The sequence below is a fragment of the Orbicella faveolata genome, unplaced genomic scaffold (genome assembly GCF_042242905.1).
Source record: "Orbicella faveolata isolate gen_17 unplaced genomic scaffold, um_ofav_v1 contig_2, whole genome shotgun sequence".
NCBI classification, from domain to species: domain Eukaryota; kingdom Metazoa; phylum Cnidaria; class Anthozoa; order Scleractinia; family Merulinidae; genus Orbicella; species Orbicella faveolata.
The window spans coordinates 6540001-6562500 of NW_028301547.1; the positions used below are offsets into that span (position 1 = coordinate 6540001).

General features: G+C 37.1%; 1 long non-coding RNA gene across 1 annotated transcript; it reads right to left on the bottom strand.

The window, feature by feature from the left end:
* Nucleotides 1–1689: 1689 nt before the first annotated feature.
* Nucleotides 1690–11527, bottom strand: LOC110061398 (uncharacterized). Its single transcript, XR_002297963.2, has 3 exons — nt 10740–11527; nt 7604–7671; nt 1690–1851 (listed from the first exon to the last, which is right to left on the bottom strand). It is a non-coding gene; the product is annotated as an uncharacterized LOC110061398 (long non-coding RNA).
* Between the last annotated feature and the right edge of the window lie 10973 nt (nt 11528–22500).

Here is a 22500-nt window from a genome sequence, read left to right on the forward strand (position 1 = left end):
ACTAGGCAACATCTCAAACAAAAGGACGATTTGTTAATCTCAATTTCGCCATTTCATCAACCAGAATACCGTGGCAGGAAATGACGATTTTTGAGCGCGGTTCCACTTGCATTTCGCGTTGTCAAATTTCTTTGTTTGATAAGCCTAAAAAATTTATTGCGCTTACTTTTTAAAATAAATATTGCTCTTTCGGTGGGTGATACTTTTTATGTGCCACGCCATGTATCAAGCTGCTTTTCCGCCCTCAATTCAATTGAGCCATTCTATCATCTCGCCGAAATGGATAAAAGAAGCTGAAATGTAAGAACAACTCTAGAAAATATTATGTTCGTAGCCAAATTGTTCATGTAAACATTTCAATTGATTAGCAATCTGTCTGAGAATGGAAAATGAATATGGTTCTATATTCACCGGGTTTCAGGCACAGGAAAACATGAACTTTCCCTTCCGGTTGGGTCAGAAACCGCAGGGGGTTAGGACCTGGGACTAGTCAGGCTGATGCCAAAACAAGAACTTAGGTCTACAAACTTCCGTAAATATTTACAATTTTGAAACAAAATTGAAATTACCCTTAACGCTTTATTCCTAGTATATTTAACTCATTTTTTGTTATTATTTGTCTGGTTCGAAAAATATGTCGACGTACGTTTTTGTTTCGATCAACATCACAGCCCGACTATCCAATTAGAAGCTCAGAGAGCCAGAACAAAGGTAATCACGTTTGTCAGTCACAAAGCACAGAGAATCAATACTCGGGGCAAATAATGCAGCTGACGCGAGGCGCGGGAAAACAAGTGCAAGTGACTCCCGATTGGTTTGGTCTTACTTCTGATTGGATGACAAAGTGGCGCGAGTTTCTGAAGCCAATCGCTTAGCGTTGCTATGCAAAACCGATTATTTTTCTATACTCACTTGAAAACGGCTCTACGATTTTTATCTTGCAATTTAGAACAAATTAGCGGATTATGTAATTTCTTGTATTCTCTGCAGGCTAACAAAAGTTTCTTGCTTTTTCCATAAATTATACTTTGATGAATCAATATTTCCCCCTTGTGACATGATCCTACAATAATTGTATCACAAAAATGTCCAATTATTGGTCCTCTTTTTTATATAAAAAGTTACTATAGTAATAGTACAACCTGCTGAAAACACTTATAATTTTAGCTCTAAGTGCTGGATAAACGAGCTTGATGGTCACCACTTTTTAATATCGAATTGTGATAAGCATGGTAAAATGCAACTTTTTGCAAAGTTTGAATAAACTCTAAGAAGGGGGTTGAGAGCCACCTTAACTTGTCAATTTAATGCCTGTATTGCTGCCTATTAACATAACATATTAAGCCGTAAAGATTACCATTAAAGGTGCACCAATGACCGGGCATTAGCGTGATACCAATATTGTAGCATCACCGGATAAAGAGTGTTAGTAGTAATTCGTAAAAGTGAAGCTGTCGGAAAACTTCACCTAGGCCCAGTAAAAAAAAAGACTATTTTAATATTTAAATATCCCATATTTGTTGCAACGATAAAATTGTCCAGTCGAACAATAACAATCATAAACATCCATTCGGTGAGTGGTTGCAACCATTTAAAAATTTAAATTGCTAATTATTCATGCTTTGAAACATACCGACAGGTACAGACAACTGATTGATATAAATTGTTACCATTACAGTATAGAAAATAAGGGCAAGAAACAGTTTTATTGGTCATTCTTGAAATAGACAACGACTAGTGTAGCTGTATGTTGGGCTGTTGGCACTCCCCAGTCATGTGATTGATGGAGGCTTGTTTGCAATATAAATTTGTCCTTCAAAAGGTCAAGAATGCACCACCTTTGGACGATATCTAAAGAGAAAGGGTAACAAACAATAATATCATTCAAACTATCAATAGATCATCAACAACAAAGTTACCATGCATGGAACTAGGTATTTCCATTAACTCTGTACTCAGTTAATGTTAGTTCTTTTTGGGGGTTTCTTTCAGGAAGTGTTGTTCCAGAAAATATCAATACATGTACCCCTACCACAAAAGATATTTGAGCCCCATTAGTGACTAGATCACCTTTTTGAGTGGGTATGGATATTTCATAGCATCACACAGAAGAAAGGGGGAAGGGTCAAGGATTACTGCTGGTAAAGCAGGGTTGAAGCACACTGGACAGTTCACATACCGCCGCCCATATAGATAAAGTACTTAAACAGCCCAAATCCACTTACACTTAAAAGGGTATTTCCTCACGGGATGAAATGATAGAATATCTTTGGATTAGGTTTTTGTTGATATCCAGAATAATCAAGGGTTGGGTGTTAACTGACACTACTGTGAAATGCAAGTGACACTAATTCTTTCAACACTGGAGATGCCATCCATTCTTAAACTTTTGTCTTTTCCTACTGTACGAAAAATGGCTTTACCCAAATTTTTCGCAAAGTCCCTCCCATGGAGCCAATTTTTCTATGCAACAGTCATTGGCCATCGTTGTCTTCGCAGCTGCGCAGTTTATAAGGTGCTAAACGTATCAAGCATTTATACAAAATAGTGCAAGTTCATAATGTAACAATATCTGCGTAATCCTGATTACATGTCTCGCTTGAATTGATGGGGGAATATAAAAAGCTGTCGGGTAAGGCGCGAGCGCGAATTTTGACTTTGTAATGCGTTTATGTGTAATTGTTTTGAGTCTTTTACTTCTGACTATGACTGATGCTGAAATCCTCAAAATATTAGCAATGAAAACCAGTTTATAAATGAAAATGGTATGAACTTGGCAGTTACAAAATAGATCGTGGCTGGCGAATTGTACCTTTCAACCTTCCAATCCACAACTATGAGCAAACACTAGAGTTTGCCCAAAGCACCCCCGAAAGTGGCCGAGCAAATGGTAGCACAGTGAAGTTCAGCTGAAGTTAATTGTTGGAAAGTTATCAGTTAGCTCAATAGTTCATTCAGCAAGCAAAAACTTTCTTAAGTTTTTATCCATGTCAATATAGAGAATGGTATACATACTACTTACTTTGACAACAGTAAAATGTTCTTGTGATTTTCATACTTTGATTTGTCTTTAGCTAAATTATCAGATTATCAGGCTGCGAGAATTACCATTATACAACTTTTTAATGAGGTAAGCAATTGTTGTTCCTGAGAATCTAGTACCACTTTATTAAGAAGCTGCACCGTTTTTTTCTTTACAGGAAGCGAAGACAAACAGAGAGCTTACATACTCTACCTGTGCTACTGTTTTCTCTTAGACAAAAGCTCGTCTCTGCCTTTCTGTACTACTGTACCTCAAACACCTTTACGTTCTACAGCTTAAGCCCCCTTTTTACCAAGAATAAGGCTCACGTAGAAGGCAATTGAACGACGAATGAAAATCTCGTGGGTTAAGGGAAAAGTCTGAATTATATTAAAGCCACGTGATCGATGTTGCACTGTATCTGATACCAAGGTAATCTTTAAAATGCACTCGATTGGTCAAAACTGTGCTATGATTAACATTATAACCAATAACAAAAGCTGTTGTGGCGAGCTATTAGAGTCACAAGCGAAGAGATGAGAAAAACGAAATGTTTGGTGGGAAAATTTTACGAACAATTACACCAATTTTTTTTTTATACTCTCCTATATCTTAGTAGATTACTTCAGAAATACGTCTGGTGTAGAAGGAGTGAGGCCTGTTTGTATTACTGCTATTACTGGCTGGCATATTTGAAATAACAGCTGGTGACGTTACACAGATTATCGTAGTTTCATATCGCTTTTCAGTCTAGCAAAAGCTAGCATTTAGACCAGCAAAATACTAATAGTCAATACGGCATGATCGACATACCCCAGTTAACTATCGCTCCAGAAAACGAAACGTGTAATTAAAATGCTTTTGTTTTCCTCGACAGACATTTTGAACATCATGTTGAGCAATTATGACCCAAATTTGTGACTTTTCTTAAGGTTTACTTCAAGTGAATTCACTCAGGTCATATCTAAATGCTGGTAAATGTCAAATGGTTATATACCTTTCATCCTTGATGAAAAAAAAAAAAAAAAAACTGTTGCCGATCCTTACAGCTTTCGCTAAAATTGTAATAACTTACTTGCTACTGTCGGTGAGACTACTGAGAAGGAAATCCCCCATCAAAAGCGCTTGTTCTACATCGGGGTAACTACGAAGGATCAATCTTTTTCAATCTCCTGTCACTTAATTGAAATTGGGACATTGATCAATAATGTGAATTCCAAGTTTCCTATAGTGCATTAGTTACCATATTTAAATCTAAAAGAAACCATGCAAATGGCCACTTACAGTTTTAGTTAAGGATTCCTTTACAAGTGGCAATTATTCTGATGAATGAAATATAATTAGCAAGGATAGATCTTTAAGAAAGGCTCACGATTTGACAAAGACAATAATAGGCCAATTTCTGTCCTTTCTAACGTTAGCAAAATACTTAGATCATCGCCTCTATAGCTATCTGGGAATTAAAATACTTTTTCCATTGAAGTTTGGTTGCAGAAAACAATGTTCGACAACCATTACTTAGCTCCAGCACTGAATCAATCGGTCAATCTATTGATAATGGTAAATTTGGTTGTGGTATATTAAGTGATTTGGAGAAAGCCTTTGATACTGTTAATTGTGCAGTTCTATTTGATAAATCTGAGACAATGTGCTTGAATGGTAGAAATGTTATCTATTGCATGAGAGCAATTTGTAAGTGTTAATGGTGATAACTCAACTTCCTCCCAGTGACTTGTAGTGTACGTTCCTCAATGATCCATTCTAGACATACCAACACCTCTAGCGTCGTAATATTTTATTTATTTGTCGACGATACTAAATTTAATTTTTAAGTTAAAACCTTAACTACCTTGGAAAAAATAAAATGCAATCCTTATCAGGAACTCTGATCAATTGCCGCTTAGCACTCAAGATATCTAAAACAACCTTACTGTTTTTCATTTCAAGAAACCAAAGGCCAATCAGTCATTTGATATTAAAACAGACGACGAATGTATTATACAAGTTGACCATGCAAAGTATTTAGGTGTAACATTTGACGTCAATTTAAGATGAAGATCATATCAAGGAACGTTGTCTTAGGCTTTAAACAACTGTTGGTGTCTTGTCTTAAGTGAACATCTTGTCAATAGAAGCATTCTTCTTATGCTTCTTTACCCTCTTATTTATCGTTTCCTCTCTTATAGTCAGTCCATGTCTGGCGTTTAATTAATTTTTTAACACCATTACCTGTTATATATAAGAAAGAAATTAAACAGTATTCTTTCCCTGATGTGATATCTTATTCTCAACCTGTATTCAAATGTCTCAACCTACTTAACCTTAAACGATATTGTTACTCACAGGTACCCTCCTCCGTTTTTCAATTATCATCTGGGCTGCTACTTCTATATTTCAATGACTATTTTCATTTTACCTCTTAAGCTCATCCCTATTCTGCACGATAAACTCAGTGAATAAACCCAATTTGGATTATGTTCCCTAAAATTTACTGCATGGTTCTCGGCTTTAAAATTCCCTGCAAACGAATTTTACTCAGTCAAATTCATTTTCAATCTTTCGTAATACACTTAAGAACTCTATGCTTGACAATTGCACAATTAATTATAGCCAAGCATATGAAGGGATACTTTTTATCTTAAAGAAATTTGTTTTACTCTGTGTGCTTCATCCACTAGATTAACTTCGCTATTGAGATGATCCTGCCATTAATACCTACTATCGCTATTTCCTTAGTTTTAATGTGCGTTCATTTATCGATGTTGTAGTTAGCTGAGCAGAGTTAAATAATTAACTGTACTTTTGTAGTTCTGTTATCCACAACAAGGTTAGCAATCAATAATTTATAAATCAGTCACTAGAAGCTGCAGACTATTGTGGAGAAGTCAGCACTTCTCAAGTGAACATTGAGCAGGAATTTTCAGCACGCAAATGTTTCATTCGACTCATCTTTGTCTTTATGGCTGTTAATCGTTCTCTTTGGTTAGCTTGATAACTTCTCAGCCTGCAGAACTAGAACTCACGATACTTTTATCAATATTTCGTATTCAGATGAATGGTTTCATGCATGGATAAATTGTAACTACTATGTTTGGCCAATGTCGATTGCATTGTCGACACATAGTGTAGTTGCAGACGATTTTTATCGTGTTAGTTTCACAGAAGCCGCCTTGTCGGTTAGGGAAGATTCCAACTGGAAAATTGAATGAGTAGTAGTAGATATACCGATGGCGTTGTTTCCTACTTGCTTGCAAACCTGATTGAAGCTGGATAATAACTGTGTTAAAGAGACTCTGCGGCGATATAGCATTTTCAAAAAACAGCGATCGCTCCGGATCAATTTCCTCGTGAAGTGTAAAAGGATAATGCCTTTCGATGACATGTTCCCGTGCCCCGTCAGGTATTTCTACTAGATTTAAGATGGCTTCACAAGAGGAACACTGTGCATGTGAAGGATTCATTTTTATCGATGCTTGGGCGTCGACATGTTTTATAAGCTGCGCATGCCTTTAAGACTCTCTGTCGACCGGCATGCAATGCGAGCGTCACCTGAATTTTCGTTGGCTACGGATAAAACCTTAAAAGTAACCTCTTAAACAAATAGATCTGAAGATTAAAATAAGTAACAGAACTATATGATTCTTCTCAGGAACGTAGATACACTGAAGCTTGTGTTGTGGCTAATCTTCGATTGCTTCATAGATTTCCTGCTAATAGCTACCTTTGTTATGCAATTGCTTAAATCGAAGAGAGTTTCACCTCACTGAATTCGCCGTTCAAGCGATTTTTTTTTATGTCAAATTGCTAATAATTTGCTTTACGGAGGCCCTCCTTGACTAAGACTGTTCTCAAAACTTTTCACCGTTCTCTTGTTTAAAGCGGTGTTTTAATTTTAAAAGAAACGCTTGGAACAATTTAAAGCCATCGCTCCGACATTATAAACAAGAAGAAATCCTGAAAAATTAATGAAAAATGTATCTTCAGTTGATTCATATTGCTACATGAGAGGATTGAATTATCTTACAAGCTATAGGTCAGTACCATACTGACAAATCTAAATTGGTTAGCCTAAGTAAAATAATATTTTCAATGAGCGTAGGAGATTTACATTCAGTCTCTCTAAAATGGAAATTCATAAAGATTATTCGCCAGATCGCATTTAAAATGTCAGCATCGATTTGATGGGATTCCAAGAAACCACTCCATATTTTCTTTTCTGGCATTCTTTACTGGGAGAAAATAAACCTCAAGTGCTAACATCTCGTTGGATACCTTGCAGGTGCAAGCCCCCACTGATTGTTTTGGGAGGATGGACGCTCTGAAGCATATATTTTCAATCATAGCCTGAAACAACTCAAATATAATGTTCGTCAAATTTCGGCTACAGTCATCAATCCCTCAAATCTCTGTTCACTCCTTCCGCCTGTCATTCTTTCAGCATAGCCTGCGTTGCAGACAGAAATTTCTCTGTAAATAATGTTGTGTGTATCTTGTTTGATTGCAGCTATGTATATTTTTTTAATTACCACGTATACTCTAGAAACTTTATCTTCTTTCCTGGTTAGCAATGCATAGACATACCTTTTATTTCACTTCTAAGTCCGCGAATGCCACTGTAGTGGTCGATGAATTTACGCTTGAATAAGAACCTGTACATAAAAAGTGTGAAAAAATTTTTAAAATAGTTTAAAGAAAAAATAGAAATTTGTAAAAGTTGTAATACTCGAAATATATTCAACTGGACTTACTTTTCAGGCAAAAATAGTTAATGTTGTGATGTTTGCAATACCTTGAGCGGGAATCTCAATTTCGAGGCAAAAATAAGTTTTTAAAACTTAGAAACCTCATTAAGGGAATGTCAAGAATCCTGCGTTTGACGAGATTCACCAAAGTGTTTTTATTCTGTGCTTTGTGTGTTGTCTGCATAATAAATGACCTATATTCCGATCTATTGGCTGTTGAACCCAATACTTCTTTTATCATTGGTTAAATTTAGATCCTTAAGATGTTAAAAAAATATATTTTTGGTTGTCAGCATGTATTTGAAAAAAACAAAAAGAATTTTGTGTCACACAGAAAATATTTTTTTGGCAGGTGCTTTTGATATACCCCGCTCAACGGCCATAAACTCGATCAAAATCATTTTAAAATGCTTGCATGACAATAATACATTTATTTTTTTTCCTTCATGCTTGCTCTTTGGCGGCTTTATTTTTTAAATTTGCAATTTCGTAATGCTCGTGTTTCAAGTGATTAGAGCTTCTGCATCAAAGTCCCGCCTAGGGCGCGTAACCATAACACTGTACCACACCTTTATCTTCAATTGGTAAGCCTGTTTTATTCAAAGATTAAGGTATACACGTAGAATGCAACTATTTGATTCTTATAACTACGCACAATTTTTTGAGCAACGACCGGACCTGCAACCGAGTAGAGTCCGGAGATATTTTGCATGTGTCTGTTATGAAGGTTAATGTACCTAATAACTAAGAACTGTGCTATGTTGCCCTTTCAGGGGGAGGCGGACGTTGTATTAGTGTCCCCTAGCGAAGAAAGCGAAAAATGTTATGGTTGGCGGTACCTTAAGTAACTGCACCAATTTTTTCGTTAATCTTCGACATTTTGTTTAAAATGCTAAAGGTATAGTGTAGTTGACCTGGAGTCTGATGAGTTTTCGACAGCCATTGCTCACTGGCATATTTGACAATAATAGTAGGCAGCGTAATGCAAAATGTTATCGTAGTTTCGTATTACTTTCCACTCTAACAACTTGAGTAATTAGCAATCAGAGCATATCCCAGTTGCTCTAGAAAGGAGAGGAAGGCGTCAGATTTTCTCCGACAAAATGTTTTGTTTTCAGACTTTATTTTTTTAGCATTATGTTAAACAATAATGACGCAAATTTGTGACTCTTCCCAAGGTTTACCTCAAGTGATTCGACACCTCTATAGCATCCAAGTTTCTGTCTGTCTTCCTTAAGCCAAATTTGGAGCCAACTTTCGGTTTACATTAAGTTTTTGGTTCTTGTACTATTTTTGAAGGAATTTTCAAATAAATAATACTTTCTCAAAACACGTAAGGTTGTCATAAAGTTAGTGCAAATGATGTTTTCCTTTTTTACGTGGGATGTCTCGCAGCAAGTCGTGATCAATCGGTTTTTACGTGTTATTTGACCTTCTCGCTGTGGACCGAAAAAAAAAAGAACCTGGGTAAATCCTGATTGTTGTGTCCGCATGATAAGAAGGAACCTGAAAGTGTTCAAAGTACAGCTACATATATAAAAACTAGTCATAAGACGATGAATTGAAATCTTGCTACTATTGACCATTATAATTACTGCTCCTCTGTGGGTTGAGCGCTCTTAAAGATTTATTCTGTTCAAGTTCAAGAAGTAAAAACTAGTCATATATATATACGGAAAAGAGAAGAGATCGTAGAAAAAATTGTGTTAATCATAATTGGGAGGTTGGCAGTCAATTCGATATATCGTTTAGTTTTTGGCGCTCGCGACAAAAAACCTCTCTAATCTATCAGTTTAATTTGTTGACAACTTTTTCAAAATCTCTAACAAATGCCAGATTATTACAATTCAACTCGTTTCGCGGAAAAGTAAATAGACTTGCTTGACATGATTAGGGCATTTTTTTTCGATGTGAGGCAATATATTTATTCAATTATCTAAAGAAAAAATAGAGTTATCTTAAGTCTGTCAAAACGAGTTTTCGCCAAACTGTAAATAGAAATGAACTGTATGCATCGAAGTTTGCATAAATAAAATTTCAGCACAGTTTTAAAGTAGTGTTTCAACGAAAAATAGATCACAGAAATTATAGATATAAATTATTATAATTTGGGTCTCCCGAACATACCCGTTAGCGATTTAATCACTGAGTCATATCGATGGGGTTATGTATTTGCACTAATGGAAAATATAGCAAGCCAAGGCAATGTAAGCAGAATGATCTAAGATCAAAACCGCCATCCGATCACTGGATAACGCACTTTTGGGTCATTTCTTTTCTACTTTCGTAACATTCTCTTCTGTCAGTATTAAAGTTTTAGATTCATATTTTTGCATTACTGGCTCTTGTTTGAAAACCTCACTGTTAAACATCTCTTTCAAAATAGAACGATTTCCGAAAACCTATTTTTGTAAGAAGAAAGTTGGAAGGCTAAACAAACACCGATTTCCGATCACGATTGACTTTTGGGATGTTTAGTTCAAATGTTTGTCTCTTTTTTTTACTTTTGGTTTGTATAGGCGCTCTTCTGACAAGCTTTTGTGACATCTTTCAGGGACATTTGTGACAATCTTTGATCTTGATCTTTCCAAAAATCATAAATCGCTCTCCTCTGTTTTGGCCTATTCTACGCGGTCTCTAAAACAACAATGAACAGCTTTTTTATATACATGTATCCTGTAAAACAAAAAGTATGGATCAAAATAATGTTAATCAATGGATTAGTAGGCCACGTTCGATATATCAATATTTTAAGTTAGGACAAAGTTGCAATTTTCATGTTTCTTTTGTCCCTCGACCCCCAAAAGAGAAGCACCTGGCAAAGGACAGACCACGAAATATAAATTTTTGTCCTGAAAGCCTCGGAGCAATGTTAGAATGTTAATATATCGAACGTGCTCTATTAAGGCTTGCACATAGCGTGAAGTAGTCATTTTATACGTGACCATAGCTATATGTAATTTTAAGCAAAATACCTTTGAAAAACGTTCAGATCTGATCCGAGGATCTATTCTTTTCCCAATTAGCAACGATCAGGTGGAAAAAGTGATCTTTAGCATCGGAGGGTCAATATCTGTCGCCACGGAAAGAGGGCTTTAGAGAAATTAATATCAAAAAAAAAAAAATTAAAAAATACTGTACTGCGCTTGCTGCTTGCTATTTGGAGCTCAAACTTCTCCACCGAGACTTTCTCATGCACCAGGAACGAAACATGAGAAAAGATCTGAATTGAAGAATTTGCAAAGTTGTTTGCGGTCGGCAGAAAAGTGTTTACTGCAGTGTGATTTCCGTCTCTGACAATTTATATTTTTTTTGTTTGGACGTTGCTAAGCTGCACGACGTCATACTGAAAAGACAATTTACAGAATGCTCGCTCATGACAATTGCAGAATAAGATTCAGAAGGACTTACTTGTGAAGTTTTGACTGTTACCAAGTGATGCCTTCCTCATACATGATATAATTTGCAAAAGTCAGAATGGTACAACTACCAAGGATACTTCGATTCAGCACTGTGTACGTATGGCTTTACCAAAAAATAAATAATTAAAAAAGTTACTAAAAAAAGTTACTGACCGAACGAGAGGGCCGTACTGGGGATTATAGGCCCGAGGTCGTGGTAGTACGTGCAAAAAGTTTGGATAGCCAATATTTCCCAATTAGGCTCCAGCAAGATGGGTTACTAAGTAGCTTATTAAAGGGCACAAAAAAAAAAAAAAAAAAGAAAAAAAGAAAAAAAATGGATTAAGAGGACCAATATCAGAACGCTCTGATCTACCTGAATATTACTTTGACATATGATAAATATATATATATTCAATCAGTCTAGGACTGGGACAATGTTGTGATTTCGATGTGTTGGAACACGCACGATTAACAACCGAGTAAATCAATGATTCCCGTTCCCACAGAGTAAAACAAAAGACAAAATCAAAGATGCTAATTAGACCCGTCAACCAATCGTGACGAGCCATAGGCAAGTTGCCTAGGAGGCTTACAGCAAGTTGGATTTCAAAACCTAAGACAATTTATCCTGAAATTTAAATTATCAAAGCAACGTCTTTCAAATCGCTTACACATTAGGTGTAATGCCAGGACAAGGATGGCGGATATCGGGACCTTCTTTAAATTAAGACGGCATCTTTATTTACATTCGACAGTAAGGGCCAGGTCAAACGTCGAACTTCCCATCAGACAAGCTGCAAGTGTACTTGGTTAGATATTGCTAGGTTTTTTTTATTTTTTGTTTACTTATTTATTATTATTCTTATTAGAATTATTAGTATCATTATCATTATTTTATTTTCAAGTTTTAATGAGTGGTTTTCTATTACATTCGATGTTTTAAGTAATGTTTAAAAAACGAGCAGCATTGTTTTATCGGATTTAAAACACGAGGCGTAGCTGAGTGTTTTAAACCCCATAAAACACATGCTACGAGTTATTTGGAACAGCTTCAAAAACGTTTGTGTTAGGTCTACTCATTTATAGAATAATTCTTGGGTTTGCTATGATTTTCAGGAGAAAATCTGCTGTAAATTTTAGCTGTATCTTTATGAAATTTAAAGACACTCATTGAACATTCATTTTTTGTATTTCCTGTATAACTGCATATAGTATATATATAGTTTCTGAGGACTAAACAAATGAAGAGGTAGATGTAGACGTGCTAAACTAAGGGAGTTAATTTCCAAGTAACTGTTCGGCTTCTTGTGAGATGCTCCTGAGCAAAATTGCCAAACAGAAAAAATGGGTTACGATTGGAAAAATTAACCACACTTGGAAAAATGGGTCACACTTGGAAAAAGAGTTACAGCTTGGAAAAATAAGTCAACTTAAAAAGAAGGGTCTCACTTGGAAAGATGGGTCACACTTGGAAAAGTCGCGCTTAGAAAAATAGGTCGCACTTAAAAACGTGGGTCACACCTAGAAAAATGGTGACAGTTGAAACATTGAATAACACTTGGAAAAATGGGTCGCATTTGGAAATATAGGTCACACTTAAGAACGTGCGTCACACTTAGAAAAAATAGTCACACTTGGAACATTGGGAAACACTTGGAAAAATGGGTCACACTTAGACGAAAGGGTCACACTTAAAAAATTGGGTCACACTTGAAAAAAAGGGCCACACTTTGAACATTGGGTCACATTTGGCAAAATAGGTCACACTTGAAAAAATGGGTCACACTTAAAAAAAATGTGTGAGACTTGAAAAAATAATACACACTTGAAAAAAGGGCACACCTCTAAAAATGGATCACCCTTAAAAAAATAGGACACACTTGGAAAAAAGGATCACATTTGGAAGAGTGGGTCAGACTTGGAAAACTAGGAAAAACTTGAAAAATTGTATTACACTTAGAACAAAGAGTCCCGCTTGAAAAAATGGGTCACACTTAGAAAAGTGGTTCATGTTTGAAAAAAATGGGCTTGGAAAAAAGGGGCACTCTGGGAAAAATGGTTTACACTTGGAAAAATGGGTCACACTTAAAAAAAGGGTCACTCTTGGAAAAATGGGTCACAGGTGGAAAAATGGGTCTTACTTGGAAAAATAGGTAACACTTAGAAAAATGGATCATGCTTAGAATATTGGTTCAAAGTTGAAAAATGGGTTGCACTTAGTAAAAAGGGATTACACTTGGAAACATGGGTCAAACTTTGATTAATAGGCCACACCTGGGAAAAAAAGGAGCCACAACTGGAAAAAAGGCAAAATTTCGAAAAATAGGTCACAGTTCAAAAAATATGTCACAATCAGAAAAATCAGTCAAAATTGGCAAATCGGGTCACACTTGGAGAAAAGGTCACACTTGTAAAAAAAGGGGCCAAACTTGTAAAAATAGGACACACTTGGAATAACAGATCTTACTTGCAAAAATGAATCACACTTTTAAAAATGGGTCAAACTTTAAAAAATGAGACACACTTGCAGAAAAAGAGACACACTTGGAAAAATGGGTAACACTTTAAAAAATAGCTGAAATTAGAAAAAAATGTGTTAAAACTGAAAAATGGATCACTTGGAAAAATGGGTCACAGTTGAAATAACTGGTCACCTTTGGAGAAATGGGTCACATTTGGAAATATGGGTCACTCTTGGAAAATGGGTCACGCTTGGAAAAATGGCTCACACTTGGAAAAATGGGTCACACTTGGAAAAATAGGTAATGCTTAAAATGGGTTACGCTTGGAAAAATGCTTACACTTGGAAAAAAGTCACACTTGGAAACAAGCAAGGCTCAAAAAATGGGCCACTCTTCCAAAAATATGTCACACTTTGAAAAATTGGTCACAATTTGAAAAATAGGTAACACTTGGAAAACATTTGACACTTAGAAAAGGGGTTCACACTTGAAAAAAAGGTAACACTTGGAAAAAAAGGAGTCACACTCGGAAAAAAGAGCAAAACTTCGAAAAAATGGGCTACACGTCAAAAAATATATCAAACTTGGAATAATGGGTCACAATTTAAAAAAATAGGTAACACTTGAAAAAATGGGACACTCTTAGAAAAGTGGATCACACTTGCACACTTGGTGCTATTATAAGGATTTATTGGGTATAAACAAGGTGCTGTTGCTCCTAAACGAACATGGGGACCCCTCATTTTTATTTCAAAATTTAAGTTCCTATAATATAAACAATCAATAGGCAAAGTTTCACAAAAATCTCAGTGCAGACTCTACTTCAGTGGAATGACTGTAAGCAAAGATCCATGACTTGTACGAGCTGTCAGATACAGCTACAATTCCAGTCAATTGTTTTCTTTTTTCCACGTATAAACTTAACTACAAATCACAGTGTAAATGTGCCTCTGGAAGTGAAACAGAATAGGTCCATAGGGTTATGCTTACACTGAACAAAATAAACATAATCAAATAAATCTTTCCAAGGAAAGGGTTGGGAATTTAGAAACATTTACTTAGATCTAGAAATTCTTTCATATATATATAAAATGGTTAAAAAATACCTCAAGCCAACAAAGAATGCCACTGCGTCAGGAGGATCAATGAAGATTCACAGTCCAAGCCTCACCGCAAAAATGAATTTAAAAACGTTTGATAACGCAAGGACGGACAACTTCTGACGGTAAAAAAAGTTAAAAAGTTAAAAATTTAATAGAAAAACGTTTCGGTCTTAGACCTTCATCAGTTACAAGAGAAAAAGGACGAAAACTAAGTTTAAATACGGTTACAGTGTGGGAGATTACGTAACGAAATGAAAAATACAATATTGTGCTATTAATACATCGTGATTAATACAATACATGAAGAAAATGCAAAACGAGAAATACAATGCTGTACTATAAATTGCGTCATACAGGGTGATAATTAATAGACCAAACGAAAAGAATACAATACTGTGCATAAATTACATTATAGAGCGTGATAATTGCAGAACTAGGTTAAATTCAACCTAAAAACTAAAAGAGTTAAAATAGATAAAACGGACTCTTGCAATGCGGTAAATATAACGGGAAAAATAGTTTGCAAAGATAAGCAGAAGAAACCTACGTTTACGCTGGACAAGGTTAATAACAAAATCCCAAATCGAGGCCTTTGGAGCATTAAAGGGTTGACAAACAACAAAATCCCTGGAGGGGCCCTTAAACAATAAGCTGTAATAAAATCCCAGGCAGGGCCTTTGAACATACCTAACACCCAAAAAGCTGACAAAATCCAAGGAAGGGCCTTTGAACTGCCTTATGGCGCGAACGCATATTTACACAAGAGAAAATTAATCATAACAAATTCTGTTTTTGGAGTGAAATTCTTTTCTTTTATTTAAGCCATGGGGAGCCAAAGAGAACAGTTGAGCACTCCAATAAGCCTCTTTCGTAATTAAAAACCTATCGATCTCGTCTGAGTCATTAGGGGCCTGCACCTGATCAATGCATTGGAATTCAAAATCATCCAAGGAGTGTGGAATTTTATTGAAATGTACTGCTACCTCACAAGTGGTTTTGTTTGTGAGCATAGCAGACTTGTGGTTACGAAACCTAACCCGAAAATCGGTGGTAGTTGATCCTATGTACTGTAAACGACATTTCTTGCAGGAAACTAAATAGATCACGTTTTTAGAATCACAAGAAAGCCTTGAATGAATGATGTATTTTCTGCCCGTTTTAAAACTTAGAAATGATTTAGATTCAACTAAGAAATTTCGACAGAGATCGCATCTATTTCTTTCACATTTAAAGCAGCCATTGTTTGGCTGAATTGTTTGTCCCTCATCGGCGGTTTTAAAACGAGAGGGTGCTAATAATTCTTTCAGGTTTTTTGTTCCACGAAAAGATGGTATGATAGAGCCCTGAGGGAAAAGTTCTTTCAATTTAGGGTTGGATTGCAAAATCAACAAATGCTTTCTAATTATGCTACTCACATTAGGCAAATTAGGATTAAATGTGAGAACAAATGGAAATAATTTCTTCGATTGTTTTCCGCGTTGCCGTAAATCATTTCTAAGTTTTAAAACGGGCAGAAAATACATCATTCATTCAAGGCTTTCTTGTGATTCTAAAAACGTGATCTATTTAGTTTCCTGCAAGAAATGTCGTTTACAGTACATAGGATCAACTACCACCGATTTTCGGGTTAGGTTTCGTAACCACAAGTCTGCTATGCTCACAAACAAAACCACTTGTGAGGTAGCAGTACATTTCAATAAAATTCCACACTCCTTGGATGATTTTGAATTCCAATGCATTGATCAGGTGCAGGCCCCTAATGACTCAGACGAGATCGATAGGTTTTTAATTACGAAAGAGGCTTATTGGGCAGGAGTGCTCAACTGTTCTCTTTGGCTTCCCATGTCTTAAATAAAAGAAAAGAATTTCACTCCAAAAACAGAATTTGTTATAATTAACTTTCTCTTGTGTAAATATGCGTTCGCGCCATAAGGCAGTTCAAAGGCCCTTCCTTGGATTTTGTCAGCTTTTTGGGTGTTAGGTATGCTCAAAAGCCCTGCCTGGGATTTTATTACAGCTTATTGTTTAAGGGCCCCTCCAGGGATTTTGTTGTTTGTCAACCCCTTAAGAATGGCTGACTGTTAGGATCGAGAACCGCCGGTCAACGACCCATTTGGCAAATCGCTCATATTTTGCCCAAAGATACCCTTAGGTGACCTAATTCTAAAAATCATATTTCAAGGTTCCAGCGAATTTTTATTTTTCAGAAATTCGCGAAAATTTGAAAGCGCGGTCAAAGTGCGGTTTTTCGTGTAATAAAATGACCGAAATAAGGTGCGAGGACGAAGCGCTGGCAAAGTCTTAAAATAAATTCAATTGACTTCAAACTTCACACAAATGTGGAACAACCACTCTAATTTATTCCTCGTTTTAAACTAATCTCAGAGATGTTGATATAGTGGTTTTCCGAACCATTTTAAAAACACCTATGAAGCGTGTGAAAAATAACGGCAAAATATAGGTCATGTTTAACAGCATAAAAATGCATCTGGTACCTCACTTTCCGATTATTTTACTTCACAGCCTAGAAATATCATTATTAAACATATATCATGCCAAGTTTCATGCTCGAACTCGCAGTATTTCCCTTTGAGAAAAACGAAAATCTACGTCAATGTGTTGGGCGCAAATAACACAATAATTGTACACGAACAAGAGACAAATCAGTTTCAACGGCGAAAGTAAAAGGCCATCATTCATTAAAATCCCGTCAATTCACTGCTATCAGTAGAAACATAATGTCTACTACATAAAAACTGTTTGTAGACGTTTTCGAAACATTGCGCGTTAACTTTGTTTAATTTCCTGTCCGCCGTCATGTCTAGTCTGTCATCGCGTGTATTTCCTTAATGTAAACAACACTCTGAATGGTTTTCACGACAAACGCAAGAGATTTCCTGTAACCTTAATGTTTTCGGTTCACCAAAACGCTTTAAGTTCGTTAAGACTCAATAATGGCTCAACTTGGAATGCTGTTTAGCATTAAGGACGTTAAAGGACTGTAAATTAATCGAGTTGAAATATCTTGAAGCAAATCAAAATCGCGCCCTTATTCTAATTTGGCAAACAGCCGACCTCCGTTCAAGTTCAAGAAGTCGAGAGGATAATTCGGCAATGTATTACCGGTACAACAACAAAATCAAACCGCGGTCATCAAAAGTGTAAGTTTAAAAGTGTAGTGGCAAGTCCCAAATAAATTTCGCCTTTCTAAAATGGAAACAAGAAGTGAAACGCTCTGACCCGAAACAAATAAACAAAATATTAATACGACTAATTTAATCCGAAAATGTTACAGAAAACATACCTAAAAGCCGTCGATTCCCCTCAATACCACTCCACATTGCCTTAAAGAGCCCAAGCTTTCTGCTGTAAGAATCAGGGGCGTCAGGAATCTGTTTTTATCATATCGGCAACCATGCTGCGTGGCTGATATTCGAGACTCAGTAAAAGTTGTCACACAACCGTACGAGCAGCCCAGTCACGCTTTCACTGCTCTTGCGCAAATGTTCAACATTTCGCAATTTACCTAAACTGATTACAAGTTTAAAGTAGTGACAGTAGATTGAAATGCGCTTCTTAAAGCTGACCTATCCAGGAGCAATTATTTCTTGTTCTTGAATGGCTCTTAGTTGTAGCTACAGTCGGGAAGGGGGGGGGGGGGGGGGGGGGGGGCAGGGGATACTCCTGGAAACTTCGGATATCTGTATGCAGTGGAAGATTAAGTGATCTCCAGCTCTTAACGCCAACACTGACACACCAGATGATTCTCGAAGTATCACAGGGATCACTAAGCTAAATAATTTTGAGTTTAGCTCCGCTGAGTCAATTACCTGTTGGCGCGCATATTGCATTGACCGTGGACAGGTGGAAAAACAGTTAAACCGGAAAAGCCTGGTGCACATTGTAATTTAGCGTTGTCCAACACGCAATCGGTCAGGTTGTAATGCTAATTGTATTTGATAGAATCTCAAGTTTTCTTTCGACACATACTGGGGTGACATACTCCTAGATGGGCGTGGCCGGGAGCCATGAGTCAAGTCAGTCAACTCGCAAAGCTTAACAGAAGAGTGATAGTGAACCACTGGTGGAAGGACTGCAGATTGTCCCTACGCTTTACCCTGATAGGCCTCTGTTTTATTCTAATGAACTGATGCTGTGACAATGATACCATTTAGCTTTATGAACATGCTAGTGGTCAAGGGTTTCTTTTGCAGTATAAAAGAATCATAAATAAGTAGTTCTTTGTGAAAAACTATTTTCAGGAAAGTAAGCTGTTTGCGAGATCTATGTTTTCAGATGTTCTAGAGTGATTAGTTTGTTAAGGCACTGTTGCACTGCGTCTAGGCGCAGTGTCGGAAACAAAATGCATTAGATCATCTAATTTTAAGTCGATAAAGGTAAATTAATCGTTGCAGCGAATTTGGAAAGGGTGACTCAAATCAAAAGGGTGATTCAAACCTCGTTCCTAGAGTCTCTCATCTTACCGCCCGACTGGAGTACGCTCCAGGGTGCGGTATGATGAGAGACCCTGGGAACGAGGTTGAGACGATTCGGCCATGAGTTTTTCCTCTAAAGGGCCTTCCTCCTCTACTCCCTCTCCCTCTCTACAAAAATTTAACGATCCTCCCCCGCCCCGAAAAATTAGCACCTGAAAAAGACGAATATTACAAGGATCCTGGGCTCTGCGCATTTCCCGCGCCACCATTTCGGCGTCAAGCTTTCGGCCTGTCGTTTGACCAGTGCGGAATTTTGCCACAAGATACGATTGCTGCTTGTCACTGACTGCCCTGAGAGCCCAACCCTCTTTTGAAACAACAAGGGCTTCTTGGTGACCTATTGTGGCTTTGAGTAACACGCTAACGCTTGCGCCAAGCAGGATTTGTAGCACATTTTGGCTAAGTCCATAAGGGAATGTCTCTCCAGTAACTGCGTATATTTCTCCAGAGACAAGTGCCTCTCTAAAGTGGACAGGCTATGAAAGACACGAATACAGCCGCCTTCAAGACATTAATACACCCCTGCCATGCATGGTTACTATCTATGGAAACATCACCAGACGCTTTCTCGGTCACACCCGTTGATAATAGCACCGATGTTGGGGTCGCAGTGTTCGTGCCTTTTTAGAAAATGACCGGAAGTCTCCTTTAGAGAACGATGTTTCCAGCAAAAAATAAAGAAAGAGCGATGTCTAACTAAATTGCAAAAGAAACCATTGACAATTAGCATTTTCGTAAAGCTAAATAGTATTGTTGTCACAGCATCAGTTCATTAGAATAAAACAGAGACCTATCAGGGTAAAGCGTAGGGACAATCTGCAGTCCTTCCACCAGTGGTTCACTATCACTCTTCTGTTAAGCTTTGCGAGTTGACTGACTTGACTCATGGCTCCCGGTCACACCCATCTAGGAGTATGTCACCCCAGTATGTGTCGAAAGAAAACTTGAGATTCTGTCAAATACGATTAGCATTACAACCTGACCGATTGCGTGTTGGACAACGCTAAATTACAATGTGCACCAGGCTTTTCCGGTTTAACTGTTTTTCCACCTGTCCACGGTCAATGCAATATGCGCGCCAACAGGTAATTGACTCAGCGGAGCTAAACTCAAAATTATTTAGCTTAGTGATCCCTGTGATACTTCGAGAATCATCTGGTGTGTCAGTGTTGGCGTTAAGAGCTGGAGATCACTTAATCTTCCACGGCATACAGATATCCGAAATTTCCAGGAGTACCCTCTCCCCCCCCCCCCCCCCCTTCCCGACTGTAGCTACAACTAAGAGCCATTCAAGAACAAGAAATAATTGCTCCTGGATAGGTCAGCTTTAAGAAGCGCATTTCAATCTACTGTCACTACTTTAAACTTGTAATCAGTTTAGGTAAATTGCGAAATGTTGGACATTTGCGCAAGAGCAGTGAAAGCGTGACTGGGCTGCTCGTACGGTTGTGTGACAACTTTTACTGAGTCTCGAATATCAGCCACGCAGCATGGTTGCCGATATGATAAAAACAGATTCCTGACGCCCCTGATTCTTACAGCAGAAAGCTTGGGCTCTTTAAGGCAATGTGGAGTGGTATTGAGGGGAATCGACGGCTTTTAGGTATGTTTTCTGTAACATTTTCGGATTAAATTAGTCGTATTAATATTTTGTTTATTTGTTTCGGGGCAGTGCGTTTCACTTCTTGTTTCCATTTTATATAGGCGAAATTTATTTGGGACTTGCCACTACACTTTTAAACTTACACTTTTGTGACCTCGGTTTGATTTTGTTGTTGTACCGGTAATACATTGCCGAATTAACCTCTCGACTTCTTGAACTTGAACGGAGGTCGGCTGTTTGCCAAATTAGAATAAGGACGCGATCTTGATTTACTTCAAGATATTTCAACTCGATTAATTTACAGTCCTTTAACGTCCTTAATGCTAAACAGCATTCCAAGTTGAGCCATTATTGAGTCTTAACGAACTTAAAGCGTTTTGGTGAACCGAAAACATTAAGGTTACAGGAAATCTCTTGCGTTTGTCGTGAAAACCATTCAGAGTGTTGTTTACATTAAGGAAATACACGCGATGACAGACTAGACATGACGGCGGACAGGAAATTAAACAAAGTTAACGCGCAATGTTTCGAAAACGTCTAAAAACAGTTTCTATGTAGTGGACATTATGTTTCTACTGATAGCAGTGAATTGACGGGATTTTAATGAATGATGGCCTTTTACTTTCGCCGTTGAAACTGATTTCTCTCTTGTTCGTTTATAATTATTGTGTTATTTGCGCCCAACACATTGACATAGATTTTCGTTTTTCTCAAAGGGAAATACTACGAGTTCGAGCATGAAACTTGGCATGATATATGTTTAATAATGATATTTCTAGGCTGTAAAGTAAAATAATCGGAAAGTGAGGTACCAGATGCATTTTTATGCTGTTAAACATGACCCATATTTTGCCGTTATTTTTCACACGCTTCATAGGTGTTTTTAAAATGGTTCGGAAAACCACTATATCAACATCTCTGAGATTAGTTTAAAACGAGGAATAAATTAGAGTGGTTGTTCCACATTTGTGTGAAGTTTGAAGTCAACTGAATTTATTTTAAGACTTTGCCAGCGCTTCGTCCTCGCACCTTATTTCGGTCATTTTATTACACGAAAAACCGCACTTTGACCGCGCTTTCAAATTTTCGCGAATTTCTGAAAAATAAAAATTCGCTGGAACCTTGAAATATGATTTTTAGAATTAGGTCACCTAAGGGTATCTTTGGGCAAAATATGAGCGATTTGCCAAATGGGTCGTTGACCGGCGGTTCTCGATCCTAACAGTCAGCCATTCTTAATGCTCCAAAGGCCTCGATTTGGGATTTTGTTATTAACCTTGTCCAGCGTAAACGTAGGTTTCTTCTGCTTATCTTTGCAAACTATTTTTCCCGTTATATTTACCGCATTGCAAGAGTCCGTTTTATCTATTTTAACTCTTTTAGTTTTCAGGTTGAATTTAACCTAGTTCTGCAATTATCACGCTCTATAATGTAATTTATGCACAGTATTGTATTCTTTTCGTTTGGTCTATTAATTATCACCCTGTATGACGCAATTTATAGTACAGCATTGTATTTCTCGTTTTGCATTTTCTTCATGTATTGTATTAATCACGATGTATTAATAGCACAATATTGTATTTTTCATTTCGTTACGTAATCTCCCACACTGTAACCGTATTTAAACTTAGTTTTCGTCCTTTTTCTCTTGTAACTGATGAAGGTCTA